We start from the raw sequence: 18,801 nt of genomic DNA on the forward strand, positions 1-18,801 counted from the left end.
GTGTTTTACTAGATATTTGAATTTAAAATTTTCAGTCTGTAAAACGATAGCAAACTTTAACGCCATATATCTAGTTTTCTGCTCAATAGATTTTTACGATATTTTATACAATTATTGCTATTTAAATTTTAATCTCTAAGTTAGAACAAAATTTGAATCTTCCATTCGTCTAACAGAAGTATTTGAGAGCACAAATAACACACAGTTAATAACAAGTAAATTATTCATTTCTCAGTTGTAATTTAATGCAGTCCTTTAATTTAGTACTTGCAGTAAAATACTTTAATAATTAACTGGTCTAAAAATGTGCATATCTTAACTATTTTATATTCCTTATATACATAACTATAATTTTGTGGGAACACCTAGATTAAGAATGTAGTTGAAAAAATCTACATTGTTTAATATTAACCCAGATTAATTATTACCGATTATTTTTAACGTTTTATTATTACATAAAGTAACAATCACTTTAATCGAAGAATGAACTTAAACCGACGGTTTTTATTTAAAAACTAAATAAATAAATTAAAATATCTCCTTAACGAAAACTTACAGTTTAAAATGTTAAGTTAAGGGTTGATTAAACGCCAAAAGGTACACAAACTGATTTGTGTACCTTTTGTCGTTTAATCAACCCTTATACTTAACATTTTATACTGTAAATTTTTGTTAGAGATTTTTGTACCTTTTGGATAGATTTCCCTTTTTGCTTTACAGATTTTCTTAACATTTCTAATAAGCAATAGTTTCATTATAATCTGATGTGGTGTTAAGTGAGACCCGTAACTACCACTGGAGAGGTCTTTTAAATGAATGCTTAGAGTTGCGGTCCCCAAAGAATCCACAACAACAGTTTTCTTCGGTAAACGTTTCGATTATTGAAAGGTATCTGTGCGTAAATAACAAAATTAAACTGCGATTTCTGTACTTCCTTTTAAGAGGAGTAAGAAAAATTATAGTGTATACTTCTCCCTAAAAGGCAAAGAGAAATTAAACTTCAAATATGCCCGATTACAATACTTCCCTTTAGTAGCTGTAAGAGTAGGATGTCACCTTAATATCATGCAGTAAAACTCGAACAACTTCTTCCTGCCAAAACTTATCAAAATTGATCGTAGTTATTGATGATTAATGCGGGCCTTACTTAAGTGGGACAAACTCCCCTTCTTAAGTGGCACAGTGTCGAGGCTTTTAATGTTCAAAACTGTACAAATTTTCGATGCGAATATTTATTTATGAAAATCGGTTCACGCGTCGATAATTTGAAACGATTGCTGCATTTCCTCTTAGTAGGTGTAAGAGCAGATCGTCGCTTTAATGGTACGTACGGGAACCCTAACCCTTTCATCCTACCAAATTTCATCACTACAGGGTTAAGTTTTACTGAGTTATTAGTAATAATAATTTTAGAGGAGGCCTCACGTACATGGGGCTAACTCCTCTCCCATTCGATATTCAGCGTCGAGACCCCCAAAAGGCACATCTACAAGCAATTTTGAATCAAATGACACCTCATTCATGAAAATCAGTTCGTGCGTTTAGGCGCTACGCAGTTTACAAAAAAGGTAAAAACAACAACAACAACAATTTCTGAAAATGCCGTTTTTGCTCATTTTCGGCAACTTTTTTCTCGAAATCTATTAGATCTGGGTTGTTGCCAAAAAAAAAAAATACAATTATAAAAAAGCTACTCTTACACGGGAAGAATTAAATGGTGCTGATTAAAAAACACTAATCAATTATTGCAAAACGGCCTGGCAGTACAGGTATTTCCTAGTACGAGAATATAATTATTAATCTTTACTGTAGTGAACCTTATACGTTCCCTGTCAATAGTAAAAATAATTTAAAAAAAAAAGAAAGAAGTTTGGTTTATTAATGTTACATTTATTTATTATTTTTGTTTGTTCAGTATCAAAATGTATCCATGTAAAATATCAAGTCAGAAGTACTGTCTATAATTTGTATAAAGAATGTTAATTGTTTTTTATTAATGCCAGCTCTCTCTGATGGTTTATAAAACCAAGAATATTACTTTTATGTTGTCAATGATTATGTTTTGTTTTATTTATTTTCTAAATTAACATAATAAAGATATTATTATTGCCCGCAAGGGTTTAGCATCCCTACGGGTATTCCGGCCTAACACTTCAATATGTAATAATAATCTATAGTACATAGGGAATGAATTACCTCAGTGGTTAGAGTATACTAGATTCCAAAGCGGAGATCCTAAGTATGAATCCAACTAGCGGCCTTTAGATTTATTTTTTCTAGGAACTTCTTACAGCACATTAAAATACAGGGCGAGTACGAATAAAATTTCGAAAAAAAACCTGGAAAAATGAAGCAAAAACCCGCTAGAATTGGCTTCCTAACTCAATCTATTCAAGTCACAATTTTTTGCGTTGTTTCTCCTTAAAACCAAGACCTTACCCCTTAAAAATCACTATTTTTCGCCTTCTGACTCATTTAGTTCCGATTATGGCGTCAGTTTTGGATCCAGCATCGAATTCACTCTCTCATTAGACCACTCTCATACCTACCTAACATGGATAAAATTCATTTATTACAATGTAAACATAAATTTTTTGTAAATTGGGCATTTTAACATTTCTCGCAAGTAATCTTAGAAACTGTCGAATTACATAAAAACCTCCTTTGATAACCGTTCCAATGGTGTAATCAACTTTGCCAATATCCAATCGTTCCAATAATGAATGCTGCCTTTTTATCTTGATTCCTTGCTGGACAACTTGTCTCTACGGAAGAGTTAACTATATTCTAATTATTATCTATGAGATGATGGGTCAGCTGGAAATCTTCAATACCTACATAAATACCTCGGAGCAGCTTAAAAGTTAAAAAAGTTAGACCAATAATGCAGTTCTCAACTCCTATAGTTTCTAGTGCTGCACGTCCGTCAAAAGTTGCCAGTGAGTTTCTATTAGTGCACAGTGGACTACTTAACGTTAGTGGGTGGGTTGAAAAATATGGTGAAAGACAAGAAGAAAGTGTCCCAATTCCTACCAACAGGGGCGCTCCATTAAGTCAACTTTGTTAATGTTCTCTTCCTCTAAGTAAAAGGAAATGTTGCGATCGCAGCAAATTTTTAAAATTGAGATGTCACTGAAAACATATGTTTTGAAGTCCCCCTATAAAGTTCTCGCCTCACCTCGCAGTTCAATAAATTTCGAGAAAAACTTTGCAAACAATGGGAAACGAGTTTTCAGAAATAGTTATCACCTTTATTAATCAACGAAGAATTTATATTACTATTTTCATGATTAATGTGAAATTCGATTCGAAATTGTAAGTGGATGTGCTTATTGGGAATCTCGACCCTGAACATTCTTTAAGTAAGAGTTTGCCGCACGTGTGAACAGCCTCCTCTAAAAGTAACAATCATCCTAGCAGGATTGATAAAATTTGGCAGGACAGAAAGGATTCTATTCAATGATTACCTAATTCAAGGCAATCCTGTTCTTACTTCCAGTCAGAGAAAATGCTGCATTCTCTATCGTGAAAAAGTAATCGCAGTGAAATTCCTCTTTCCCGTGGTTAGAAGAAGTTATTGTTTTCAAGCTCTTTACACTCTATTAAGAACAGTAACGTAAGCAAAGTAAAATTTAACTTACCCCTCTTAATATAAAGCAATGTTTTCGCTTTGTTTAACTGTTGCTAAACCACTTTGAATCTACAAAATCTTAACCATACGATCTTATGAAAGAGTAACGAGATACTGAGATATAAATTGAGAGCATGTTTTAGTCAAACATTTAGCAGCGATTATTTCCTAAAATAATACATGGAAAGTCTTTATATTTTACGTTTACATAAGGAGTCATATTATCTAAGAGAATTAGGGATTCCATAATGTTCTGATGCATGTGGGTCCAGATACTGCATGTCAAATGTAGCTTGTGTTTTGAACAGTGAAGAGTTTGGCTGCCAACATCTCCTACACTAATACATCCTTAGAGTTTATATTTTACATAAAACATAATTGTTTAAGATTTTATAATATTCTTATAAATGTGGAGTAACAAATTAAAAGTTATATTTAGGTTGTGGTTTAAACTGTGTTAGGTTTAGCTGCTATATATCTTAACTACTGCATTATCAAAATCGTTTAAAATATTATTGAAAATTTAACGAAGTCTTTAAAGTAGAATCAGATATCAGTTCAGATAAATAGGGAAAAATTAAAAACAAATTCGAATAAAACTCATAAGGTGTTTTGAACATTTCTAACTGGATGAAATTGCGAGCTGAAGTATGAATTAAATGTTGGGTACTAGCTGATTCGTGTACCTTTTGGCGTTTAATCAACCCTTATACTTAACTTTTTAAACTGAAAGCTTTTGTTATGGAGATTTGGTATAAGCAATGTTTGCAATATAACAGGATATAGTTTAGGCGGCGGAACTATTGCTGCCTCCGGAGAGATATTTGTAAAAAATGTTTAGAGTTACTGACCATAATTTTTTTTTCCCGGCGCATCGACTACTGCGGTCATTAGCGTCCCAATTGTATTTACTCTTGTCTCTTTTCTGATGCCGCTTGAGCTGGGATGCCACATGTAACGTTCTGGCGTCGCACATAATAGCTTGTTCAGTAAGATAGTGTGGAGGCTTGTGCAGTGAGATAGTTTGGAGGCTTGTGCAGAGAGATAGTGTGAAGGCTTGTGCAGTGAGATAGTGTGGAGGCTTGTGCAGTGAGATAGTGTAAAGGCTTGTGCAGTGAGATAGTGTGGAGGCTTGTGCAGTGAGATAGTGTGGAGGCTTGTGCAGTGAGATAGTGTGGAGGCTTGTGCAGTGAGATAGTGTGGAGGCTTGTGCAGTGAGATAGTGTGGAGGCTTGTGCAGTGAGATAGTGTGGAGGCTTGTGCAGTAAGATAGTGTGGAGGCTTGTGCAGTAAGATAGTGTGGAGGCTTGTGCAAGGCTTGCCAGGCTTCTTAACACGTCCCTTTTTATCACATCGATCTAGTCGGCGAGGGGAAGTGCAGTAGCAATTTCGTAACCCCTCAAGGTCTCCTGAGGTAGGATTATTGCTTGCTGACCATAGTAGCCGCGGGGGAATGGTATCAAGTTGGTTTGAAGAAGAAGACAATTTAATTATCAATGATAATTTATTGAGATTTTGAAGTGTAGGAAGTACTCGGGTACTCGTTTACTCTAGTATAAAGATACCACCTAAGCACCAACTTTAATTGGTTATTTGGTCAGTTGAAAGTAATATAAAAGAAATTAAACTGGGGTTTACAGAACTTTTCTTTTAAGGGATGTAAGAGAAATTAAAGTGCGTCTACAGCGTGATCGCAATGCTTTCTCTTAATATGAGTGAGCAGGATGGTCCGTCGAACTTAAGTATAGTACTCTTATCCTCTTTATCCTGCCATATTTGATCTACAGCGTGGAGATAGGTTTAGGCGCTTCATTGTTTACAAAAAAAATCCGTTTTATTTTGGGAAACATTTTTGATCTACGTTGTCAAAAATGATTCTCAAACACCTATGCCTTTCATCTCAAAGAAAATTTCAGATTTTCATATTTCATAGAAAAAGAGGAAAAAATTATTAATGGTATTAGCAGTTTCTAATAAATTAGAAAAATAGTAAAAAACTCCAGTAAGAGGAGTTTGGATATTTGACTCCGAACCAGTTACTACTCATTCTGAATAACTGGAGAGTACCAGTTACTACTCATTCTGAGTAACTTTGGAGAGTACCAGTTACTACTCATTCTGAGTAACTTTGAAGAGTACCAGTTACTACTCATTCTGAGTAACTTTGGAGAGTACCAGTTACTACTCATTCTGAATAACTTTGAAGAGTACCTGTTACTACTCATCTTAATATACGCTGATAATAATGCACACAATTTGTAATGGAATGATACTAAAGTTATGATTTAAAGAAATTTAGTTCAATTTTCCAATGTTAAAAATTGTTTCTTCCATCTTTAAATCTTTATTATCTTTGAATTTGGAAATTTAGCCCTAAATTTGATACTTATTAACATTATATAGGTGACTGATTTTATCCGCAATGCATTCCTGACTGGTTTCGGACCTTCACCCATTATCAGGTGTAGATTAACCAGTTTGCTGAAGAGATTTCGACTTCACATACGTTACCGTCTCGCACTTCCTGACCCTCACAATGAACGATAGGTATTGTATTATCCAGTAATGATTAGGTCTAAATTTTCAATTTGTATACCATATATTAACTAAAACTGTCCGGTAGGACAGTTGTATAAGGGTTGATTGTCAAAAACTGCACGAAAAAGCGTAACGTTCAAGAACACCCAACTTTGACAATTTTTTTCTCTTTTCCTATAAAAGATGAAATTCCCAAATTTCCTTTATAATATAGGGCAAATCTTTATAACTGTATTTTTTAGCAACTATGCTACAAACACCCACAGACCAATTAGTACTTCTCTTACTATAGTAGAGGAAGGGAATCCAAAATTAATGATTAAGCAAAAAACTTATATCCAGGGCTCCTCGAACAATTTCGAAAAATGCAATTTCTATAACAGTCAAAACAGGAAATCGATAGGATAGTTCTTTTCATGAGAGTTAAAAGACAAATGGTAATGTAATTGTTGTCCCAGCTGAATATATTTTATAGTTGAAAAGAAGTCGTAAAAGAAAAAGAAAAGAAAGAATAAAAGCTAATAATCCATGTAAAATAAATAAGTAGGATGGAAGATTGTAGAGCGTTGAGGGCATGAGGCCAGTGGGCCAGTAGGTGCTATCGACGAGATTGGAAAGCGGGCCGGAACTGTTCTCACTACAATCTTGACTCTTTCTCCTACATTCAGTTGTTCGCCTCCCTCAAAAGCTGACTTTTAATAAAACTTTTAGAATACGTCATCAAAAAGAATGTATCTATAATGCTACTAACAGAGGGAAAAATGCCTCAGAGAGCGTTAGTGTTTGTGCGCTAACATATGAAGCTAATTTAGTGAGTATATCTTAGTTCAACGTAACACATAACATGCTCTCACTACATAATAATATTTAACATCCGACCTACATGCCTTCTTCTCTTGCCATACTTTCAAAACGCCCAAATCGTCCTCATTTCATGCTTTCAACGTTTAGATGAATGTTATTTACTTATTACAAACATTCATTTTAATACACACAAGTTTATATATTATATTTTTCTTGCAAACACTCACTCGACTTTCCCTTACTGCTGTAAGGGTAGGAGTAAAAGCTGTAATATATTTAGAATGTATTAATGTAGTTATATTGTACTTGAAAAGTTCATAGGAAAGCGTAAAGCCGTTTTCGAGTACCCAACATTTCATTCATACTTCAGCTCGTAATTTCAGCCATTTAGAAACGTACAATAAAGCGTGTGTCAATAGGATGAAAAATTAATGCCAGTTTCAGTCATTGTAAACTTTATTATGCTGAGCTTTCGACCTAGGGACTAGGTCATCTTCAGGGCTGTGGAACATATTTACAGTGTATTCGACCTAGTCCCTAGGTCGAAAGCTCGGCATAATAAAGTTTATAATGATTGAAACTGGCATTAATTTTTCATCCTATTGAAACTATGATTCAGTCACCAAAAATAATGAACAGTAAAGCGTGTGTTTTATTTAAATTTTATATCAATAAATTTTAATTTTAATCTAACTATATTAAATGTTCATTATTGTTGTTTAGAATTTATTAGATATACCAGACCCTTAAGCAGGCCATTTTCAAAATATTTGTTCAGTAAAGTGTAGCACACCATTTAACTTACATTGATTATAATAAAATGTATCAAACTAATTATCATTACATCTTTAAAAATCGTTAAATAACAGCCCAATGCCAATAAACATATAAAATGGAGGAGAAAAGGTGAAACATGAGCCACAATTTTCTTTTACCTGCTTCCACAGAAAATAGCCATTATTCCCAATTTTCTGTTTATCACCACATTCTCGTAGTATAGAATACAAGACATTAAGCAAGAAAAATCTTTAATTATTTATGTTTTTATTGCATAGTTTGATACTTCATTAAAATACCTACAGAAGAAAAATTAGTAAAAAAATTAAACTTTTACTTTTTTTTAGGAGAAATAAAGAATTGGCCAATCTCAGTGAAGAATGGAAGTGTGAAAAGTAGGTTGGTTGAAGAGCCAATCAGAAGCGAGAACTGTTTATTAAACCACGCCTACCTTTCATGAATATCAATTCACACCCTCTTCGGCCCATTATAAAATGGAAGATCTGTATTTTTTATTTTTTTACTTTCTGTTACTTTTGACAAACGAAAGTATTAGCCAATGTTATTTAAATTTGGATTTTTTTTTTGCTACAGAAGATAAATGCCAAAAATCTTAAGTTGAAATAATTATTATCTTTTACACTAAAGACACATTTTTAAATACATACAAATGTTTATCAACTAGTTGAAAATATCTATTGGATGGTGCCCCTTAGTTTCAAATTATCCCGATAGAAAATGAAGTAGCAAAAGTCGCATCTTATGCTTTCTTTCTATCCACTTTATTGTGTTGCCAAAAAAAAGAACCTAAACTTTAACATCTGAATAAATTTGTTATTGCTTTCTTCTCAGTCAATTTACTCGCTGCACTCGAGAAACAACACTAGGAACTCGAATCACTACTTTATTCATTTGCAAAATAGATATATTATTTCATTGCAGATATTTTCACCGTTAAAATTGTTAATTTGGGAGAAATAATTAAGGCCATCTGAACTAGGAATCTATTTCTAGTAGAAATAATAGTACCTACAATACCTTTGTAACTGAACCTGTTTCAGTCATTCGATGGCAAACTCTAACTAAACTGGGACTAAATATTTACCTTACCTTATTGAAAGAAAAAAAATCCAATCTCATTGTGGATATCTAACGTAAATTGTTCACAGCCATTAACTCAAAATGATAATCATTTAAAAACACTTTAACCTATTCAGGTGCATTGGTGACGTTAGTCGCCTTGATGCCGTAATTTAGAGTAGTATCTGTCGGCTATTGCTGGACAGTACTACAGTAATATCACACCCAGCACCATCCTAGACACTGCTTCTATCTGCATTAGAATTGTCGCATTGTGTCCTTTTTTGACGGCTGGTCGCCTTTTTGTATTTACTATATACCATACTTTTCCTCTGGTCAATCCGCAATCTCTTGACTTTTTTAAGGCATGCATTAACCTGTAAGGTTATCAACTCATTGATAAACCAAATGAAAAGCCTTGGATGAAACTGGGACAGCAGAAAAGGACGTTGGGAAGTTCTAGGTCATGGTGTCAATGGAAGCCATTAACCATTCTACAACGAGAATTTAATTTGGTCGAACATGCAAATAATATAAATGAATTGATGAAAGTACACAAAATAAAAAATTGATGAAAAAATTAATTTTGCTTTCAGAATGAGCCTTTTTGCGACTTGAGAGGCATAGATAATTTTAATTCTCTCAAGACATTTACACTTAAATTTTCATTAAATGTTCCATTATTGAAATATTGGAATTATTGAACCAGGGCCAAAACAGATTTTCCTGGTTCAATCTAATAATTATTGATTCACGTGGAAACCATCAAATACCTACCAGCAAAAATAAAAATATCTTTTTCCGCATAACTACTAACCTAGTATTCTACGCAGAAATTCCAGTAGTGTGGAACCGACCAAGAAAGGAGAAGACGCACAACCAGCCAGATCCTAAGATCTAAATCTACTATGTAGAACTTGCACGGACATTCCAAAGAGAATTGTGAGCTTCAGACAATCCTTTCAATACACATTATTATCTCTCCAAAATTCTTCTTCAAACCGTAATATTCTCCAAACTGGGAATGAGGAGTGAACACTCACACGACTTTCTCTTACTGCTATTCTCAAGGTTCTAACTCATTAATATTCTCCAAACTGGGAATCAGGAGTGAACACTCACACGACTTTCTCTTACTGCTATTCTCAAGGTTCTAACTCATTAATATTCTCCAAACTGGGAATCAGGAGTGAACACTCACACGACTTTCTCTTACTGCTATTCTCAAGGTTCTAACTCATTAATATTCTCCAAACTGGGAATCAGGAGTGAACACTCACACGACTTCCTCTTACTGCTATTCTCAAGGTTCTAACTCATTAATATTCTCCAAACTGGGAATCAGGAGTGAACACTCACACGACTTTCTCTTACTGCTATTCTCAAGGTTCTAACTCATTAATATTCTCCAAACTGGGAATCAGGAGTGAACACTCACACGACTTCCTCTTACTGCTATTCTCAAGGTTCTAACTCATTAATATTCTCCAAACTGGGAATCAGGAGTGAACACTCACACGACTTTCTCTTACTGCTATTCTCAAGGTTCTAACTAATTAATATTCTCCAAACTGGGAATCTGGAGTGAACACTCACACGACTTTCTCTTACTGCTATTCTCAAGGTTCTAACTCATTAATATTCTCCAAACTGGGAATCTGGAGTGAACACTCACACGACTTTCTCTTACTGCTATTCTCAAGGTTCTAACTCATTAATATTCTCCAAACTGGAAATCAGGAGTGAACACTCATACGACTTTCTCTTACTGCTATTCTCAAGGTTCTAACTCATTAATATTCTCCAAACTGGGAATCAGGAGTGAACACTCACACGACTTTTTCTTACTGCTATTCTCAAGGTTCTAACTAATTAATATTCTCCAAACTGGGAATCTGGAGTGAACACTCACACGACTTCCTCTTACTGCTATTCTCAAGGTTCTAACTAATTAATATTCTCCAAACTGGGAATCTGGAGTGAACACTCACACGACTTCCTCTTACTGCTATTCTCAAGGTTCTAACTCATTAATATTCTCCAAACTGGGAATCAGGAGTGAACACTCACACGACTTTCTCTTACTGCTATTCTCAAGGTTCTAACTCATTAATATTCTCCAAACTGGGAATCTGGAGTGAACACTCACACGACTTTCTCTTACTGCTATTCTCAAGGTTCTAACTCATTAATATTCTCCAAACTAGGAATCTAGAGTGAACACTCACACGACTTCCTCTTACTGCTATTCTCAAGGTTCTATCTCATTAATATTCTCCAAACTGGGAATCTGGAGTGAACACTCACACGACTTTCTCCCTCTGCTATTCTCAAGGTTCTAACTCATTAATATTCTCCAAACTAGGAATCTAGAGTGAACACTCACACGACTTCCTCTTACTGCTATTCTCAAGGTTCTAACTCATTAATATTCTCCAAACTGGGAATCTGGAGTGAACACTCACACGACTTTCTCTTACTGCTATTCTCAAGGTTCTAACTCATTAATATTCTCCAAACTATGAATATTTTGTATTTAATTCTAATAAAGTTTGCTAACCATTACTCTAAAACGTTATAGGGAATCTACCCCACAGTTCAACTTATATGTGTATGTGTGCAATGATGTACGAAGTTTTCAGAAAATCCCAAAAAAACTAATAATTTTTTAAGAAGTTTTGAAAAGACTTCATTTGGAAGGGATGAAACGTGAGGTAGGCCTGTCTACCGGTTTGGTTCGAAACCTTTTTTCATGGAATGAGGGAGCTGTGTCAACTGGCCATCAATTGTAATATTTTGTTAACGTGAACCTGTAGAACTATCAACTATCTCACTAGAGCCAGTTCTAACTTTCAGGCAAATTTAATCGCCTAAACTGGGGTAAGAGAAACTCGCCTGAGTGTTCACACCAGAATTATTTCCTTTTGATAAATTGCGTATGACTGATTACAGCGGATTTTTGCAGATATGCTTCGCTTATCGCATGCTTCAATCGCATCCTAATTATTATTTTCTCTTTCTCTCATTTTTGCGAGAGATAGATTGCAGAACCAGTTTACTCCCTTCTGATGGTGATAATCATTTTATAGAGGCTTCTTTTGACACCATTTCGTACGACTGTTGCTAATATTTAGATAAATATGTGGAGCCACATAGAGTAACAACGTCAAAAATTTGTTGAATTTGAAATAAGAGAAAGTCATGAGTTTTCTCACCAGATCTTATTTATTTTATAAGAGAATATCTAAGAGAACTACTGTTCGTAGCAAACATTAATAAAAAAAGTTACCCACTAGCTTTCCTTAACATTATGCACAGTTAACAATTCTACAGAACCTGCCTCTGTCAAGAAATTATTTGCTAAACATTATTTAATACCCAGATAAGTGTTACGACAACAGATCATTAAATACAAGTCTAAATGATCTCGTTGTTCCGGTATCCGGTTGAAGTTTGGTAATTGTCCTGCATGCCCATATTCGCTGACTAACTAGGTCACTGGGTACGCTCCGATCAACAAACTAGTAACTGCCATATTTTAATGTTATTTTAAGACAAATGAATAAAAATACATCGTAGACGTGTTGAAAATTTAAATTTGCCTGCGGCCACATTAAATTGAAATTATTTCAATATGAATGGATTTTATCATAGACTGAGGTCGAAGGAAATAAATTGAAGGTTTTACAGAAATGAGAGAAACTTGATTTTAAAATATCAGTTGTTACCAGATACACATGTTTTGGGAGACTCTGAGTCTCAAAAAATATTTGTTAGCGAATATCCACACTCTTCGATGTAGTAGTATAGTGTTCACATCGAGTCTGTGCTCAATTCTGAAATGCTATCAGTAAACGCTTTGTGATTAGTAAAAGCTGTTTTAAACAATCTGGAGTTTTTCTTGTCAAGAAAAAAGAAAAAGTAAATTCAAACTAGTTACTACCAGTTTATAAACTTATTATTCTAAGTATCGTATATGCTGTTTGAAAATGTGGTTAGGTCCGCAGTACTGGTTAATTTTCAACGTCGTTAAACTAAATACTGAAGAAACTTTAAAAAAAAAAAAATTAATATAAAAGTTGGCAATCAGCTATCGATAATTTTTTGTAGGACGCTTGTTGAAATCTAAAAATGATGAAATTGAAAAAATGGTAGCTGCAGCAATAGAAAATTTTGTGAAGCTTCAATCGAAAAAGAAATGATTCAGTTTCTTATATTATACCTGTAGGGTGGCAATTGTGAAGGAACTAATGCTTTTGAAACTGTTTCTGTTTGCTCCCAAGTTTATTCAGATCTAATGACTCCTGTATAGAATAGGGTGAAGCTCACGGACCAATACTTCTATCCTGGTTTGTTTGCATCTGATCGTACATGTGAAGATGCAGAGAGCAGAAGATAATTGTACATGTGTTTGCAGAAAATGAAGGAAATAGATAGAAACAGATTGCAATCTGCAAGAGCTTTATTACTTTAAATTATAAAAATTATGCATTGGAAGAGTGCTGAAGCAATTATTCAAGAGTTAGACGGCGACCGATGCAGTTGACTGTTATTCAGTAGAAGCTATAGGACTATTCCTGATGTGATACTTGTCATTGCAGTGAATCTACATAATTACAGCTGGTTAATGATCATAATACACAAATATCTATTATTTTTTAAATAATGCAGCCATTAAAAACCTTTACAATGTAGATTTTAATAAAATAAATAAATAAATAATTTGGTGAACAAAAATTATTTTTCGTTTGATTGAAATATGGTTTCATGATAATACTCTCAATTTACCTCCAAGCATACATCAATTTCGGCGTTTAAAGCATAGCATCAATAATGTGCTATGCTTGCCAGCTATGGGGCTGCATGCACATGCTATGCTTGCCAGCTATGGGGCTGCATGCACATGCTATGCTTGCCAGCTATGGGGCTGCATGCACATGCTATGCTTGCCAGCTATGGGGCTGCATGCACATGCTATGCTTGCCAGCTATGGGGCTGCATGCACATGCTATGCTTGCCAGCTATGGGGCTGCATGCACATGCTATGCTTGCCAGCTATGGGGCTGCATGCACATGCTATGCTTGCCAGCTATGGGGCTGCGTGCACATGCAGCACGAGGAAGCAAAAAAAATTCCTACTATTTTGTTCGTAAAAGCTGTTTGGGCTTGGTTTATTACCCTCAAGCTTTTTGCTGTTGGAGTCGGCCTGACGTTTCACCCTTTTTTGGTGTTACTTCGAGTTGGCACTTCCATTATGCAGTAAAGAGTGTAAATCAGGCTATGGAGATGTTGATAAAATGCTTGGCTCGTCAGGTAATTTGCTCTAGAGAATCTACAGTCTAGTATAGAAGTTGCCTTACAATTGCTAATTTATGTGATTTAACGTTAGACCTATATTGTGATCATGCTTTCTAGATCATTGAGGAATGTTGAGGAAATTTTATTAAAGAATAACTTTGATTGAAGAGCAAGAATAACTTATTCGTGTCCTACAATCCTATTCATTTACTACATAAAACTCTTATCTGTGGAAATGATTATTTAAGTTTGAAATCAATCAAATTCACGGCGAATTACTTAATTTAAATTTTACCCCTTGGTTACAAAATGTTACTATAAATGTTTCTTGTAAATACAATACTCATAAAAATTTTCTCGCATTTTGCCACGTATGTACTTGAAGAGTTTAGAGTGATGTATTTTGGAACTCTCTCTAATTGCTTTAGTTAGTGTTATATATAAAAGCAACCAACAAATATAGATGTTTTTTAGATAAAGGATTTAATTTTTTAATAATTTGGAACGTTTTGACAAATATTCTCTAGTCACTAATTATAAAAAACCTCGTTGGTAACCTTTTAATTAAAAAGTCTGGAATTAATAGTTATTGATTGATTTATGCAAAGTATTTAAGTAATTTTTGAATTTAAATTTTTGTGTTACATTTGTGTACAAGAATTCTCCTGACAGACGTTTATAAACGTCATTAATTTTATTTTATTTATTTTTGCATTTACAATTGCATTTTTTGAGAATTCTACAATAAACGTCGCTACCACTAACTTGATAATTGTAGGCAGAGTCGTCTGTGTGTTCACAAAATGTTTTTTTAAATTTTTTAGAGGAATAATTCATGGATTTCTGTAAACGTGTATGCAGAAAACATTAGAGTCTCCTTTTAAAACTGCTAATAAAACATTTATGGCGGAAGAATGATAACTTATTTCCGTTATTTCTATAACGTTTATTTTCCTGTCAGATACAACGTTAACGTTGGTGATCCGCTGCTTAACTGAGAGATACCACTCAAAAAACTTCAGTTCGCAAAAATAAATAGAGCCCAACGATGACTGAATACCGTTTGCAGTCCCGAAAATCACACTCCTTCAAGGCTGCACCATCTGCTGCAATGACTAATGTATTAACAAGAGAAAAGATAATGGTCTGGAAGCATACTTACTCGTCCACTCACTCAAGAAAGATTAAAGAGGCTCTAAGCCACTGCAGAAGTATTGCTTAATTTAATACCTGTGCTAAACTGATCACAACCATTTATTATTATTATAAATGTTTTATTGGAAAATAATTTGTTACATATCTTTTTCGGTTTTCAAACATTTACGGTTTACAACCATTTCTGCTACAAGTGATTATTCTTATGGTGAGTTGAATGAGAATTCAACAATCATGATTTTAATAATCAGAATTCGGGAATGGTCGTCCTCGAACACACTATTAGTTCACGCTCTCCTGCATCACTTACATATACAAAATAATAAAAGAGACTTTTTGGCATTGGTACATCGGCAAAAGGCTGTCGATTCTGCCATTCACTAAAAACTCTGAAACATCATCAGTAAGGCAACACTTAATTTCCAAATTAAACGCAACTTTCACATTTAATTACGACCAGTAAAGGTGTTGTTCAAGGCGAATCCAGTCTTTCCACTGCTTTTTTCCATGTTTCTCTCTGAGTTCGTGACGTTTGAATGGACCAATATACGATGATGAAAATGGTTTATGGTGCCTCCTGTTTGCAGGCGAAATTTTTAATTTTTGCACATTCCCATTAGAACGCTCTTATCAATCAGGATGACTCGTGGAATTTCGCAAAGTGAACGGCTTACTGGTGAACACTAATGTGAGGGATATCGGTCATCTTCGGAATTCGGTAGATACATTTAATTAAAATATTATAACAAAGTATGTTGAAAAACTTTAATTATCTGGGTGTGCCATTTAGTTGAATGGATGACATAGTTCTGCGTCTGAAAAGTTCTTAAAAAAATGACAGAAAGCTTGGGCAGGGGGAGGAAGGTGGTGGGAGGTAAAGATTTTCAGATGGCAACTGAAATATGAAATCAGAATGTTTGAACCTCTCTTCGTCGTGGAACTTTAGGCCACTTTGTCACTTGAACTCACTGATAAGATTGCTAATTCAAACAACTGAACCATTTGCCATTCAATACACCGTCCCATTTCAATTCGAATTGAAACTGGGTGTAAAGGTATGAGGTAGGTGTCGTTGATTCTATGTTCGGAAGTATTTCACCAAACGAATGCGGAAGTATTTCTCATGGAAATGTGATTATCAACTATTTAGCGGATCGACTCAGAAAATCATTGGTTGCTTTACCACAACATCAAACCGGTAGCGATGGTGTCTCTCTTCAATAGGACTGAACCTCTGCTACGGGTTAAGCATACTTTAAGAGGTCCAACAGTCTAAAAAGTAAGAATAAGAATCGCGTAATGAACTCCAGTCACAACTCATTTTTTGGATACTTAACAATTTTTGGCGAAAACGAGCTGATATTTTGCCAATTTCGACATTTGAGATTTCTCTATTTTCAATATCTTGAGGTTGTTTCTGATTGGAGAAAGGAGATCTACTAACAAAGGCGAGATATGCGATTTATATAATGAAAAGCTACCATTAAGTTTGAATACACATTCTTTTGAACTGTCCTCTAAGGCCTGCAGACAGATGAAGAAATGAAGAAAATAAACACAGCGCGCTATTAAAATGAGTTCTTTTATTTTGGAACTATAGTATGAGAGATTTTATCAGTTGATAACACTAAATAAATTTAGCCTTGAAAACATTAAAATATACTGTGATTGTTAATTTTTTATTTCTTTTACAATAAATATTGAAGTTTTTGTTTATAAAGTAATCAGAAGAGCCAGGTTCTTCCATTATCAAGCACTACACAAAACCTAAAATCCTTCTTCTGCCGCTTTATTGTAGTGAACAAACATAATAGAGCCAACTGATAAAATACCAAGTAAATTCTGCAATTATCCGCTTAACTAAATCACAAAATCAACCAATCAACCAAATATCCTACACTTTCTATCTACAACGTAACATTAAACACAATTTCCAGTATAAACAGTCCAAATTTTGAATATTGTCACATGAAAGCTGGGGAAATCAAATTTGGTGTAACTCTAAGACACTAGACATTTATTATTTACTTTTTTCACAATTATATTATTTGTGGACATACCTCAGGTGGTAACATGGTCTAACTCTTCAAGACAACTGGGATGGTCAATACTACCTGCAAAAATAGTGAAGAAACTAAAAATAATTCATTGTTATTAGAGATTATTCTTACTTAAAATGTAAAAAAAAATCAAAAAAGGATATTTCTTAACGTAAATCCTAAAATCTTGCCTTTGTGGAATTTGCAAAAGTGCTTTTTACTATCTCTCTCTTACTACCATAACTCCAAAACGAAAAGTCAAAGGAAGGCGGCAGACGCTACAATGTTTTGGCTACCGCTAGTACTACTTCACCAAATCAATTCTCTAGTTTTACAGGCTTTTCTCGAAAAAGGCTCTACGACTTCCGTTTACTTCTTGGACAGTCTGCGATGAGCCGCTACGGGGGAAGGGCCTTCCCTGTAAGTTCACATTTCAGTGTAATGTATGGTTTCAAAAACTTCATAGTTTGAAGAAAATTTGTGAGTTTAGAATGTCGAGAATGAAAGAGAAAGTTTTGTAGAGTGTTCACACCAGGTTTGTTCCTTTTCATAGAAAATCTCTAATCGCTATTTATTTCCTGTGAAAATTCTTACAATTCCCATTACGAGCAGTAAAACCAAGTAATAAATGTACTATTTGATGGACAAATATTTTCATTTTTGGCGGCGTACGAAGAGCTGGGTTACTCACCGAGAGGAAGCTGAGGAAAGGCAGATTTTTTCTATATAATTAGCCCTGTAGGAGCACCTGGAGACGCGATCACTTATGTAAGCAACTACAATAAGCAACTTTCATTTCTTTTATTCGCATGGCCACTCGCACAACTTGTTCTATCCTTATTGAAGATGATAAATAAATATTGGATTATGTTGCACAATCACTCGGCAATCCTTGACAATTATGAATTTAGTTCGTTCAGCCTACTAATTGGGTAAAACCTAACTACCAACGTCTGATTTATCAAACACGACGGCTTTATAAATTGTTAGTATACTTACAACGTACCGTCAAATAGTCAGTTCAATAGTGAGTTTTTTATTCTGTATCTAATGATTTCTGTATTTTTGTAATTTTACATCACTACTGAAAAAAACTGCACAGCTGCTGAAGCTAGTCTGCTCTCAGCGAATGCCGGACTTTGGAGTCGGCAATTTAATATAGGTGACACGACCTTAGAAAGATAGTTTCAGAACTGCCATCAGAAGATGTTGTTGATAAGTCACGAGAAGCTATTTATACAAATTCCTAACTTCAAGTACTTGGTGCAGAGCAGTCGGTGTATCCTATCATCTCCACACTGTGGTCAAATAAATTCAAAATATGATTTTAACGCTCCAACCAATTTCTCTGGACGTATTTATCTAATTACATTTTCTTAAAAGTAAGTCAATCATTTGATATCACTTAAGTAATTTTACAGCATTAAATTTTCATTAATATTTTTTAGATTGCCTTAAAACGCATATTTTCGGTAAAAA

General features: G+C 34.3%; 1 protein-coding gene across 3 annotated transcripts in view; it reads right to left on the reverse strand.

The window, feature by feature from the left end:
* The window catches only part of vri (nuclear factor interleukin-3-regulated vrille), a 92,099-nt gene that overhangs the window by 57,558 nt on the left and 15,740 nt on the right, over positions 1–18,801 (reverse strand). The window contains exon 2 of one of the 3 annotated variants that reach the window (XM_074134490.1): positions 17,344–17,397. The exons of the other annotated variants lie outside the window; for them this stretch is intronic. The gene's annotated coding sequence lies outside the window, so the exon portion shown is untranslated. The remainder of the gene's footprint in view (positions 1–17,343; positions 17,398–18,801) is intronic. 3 annotated transcript variants of the gene reach the window in all.

This window comes from Rhodnius prolixus, unplaced genomic scaffold, assembly GCF_049639745.1.
Source record: "Rhodnius prolixus isolate KJV_2025 unplaced genomic scaffold, Rpr scaffold_16, whole genome shotgun sequence".
Taxonomy (NCBI): Eukaryota; Metazoa; Arthropoda; class Insecta; order Hemiptera; family Reduviidae; genus Rhodnius; species Rhodnius prolixus.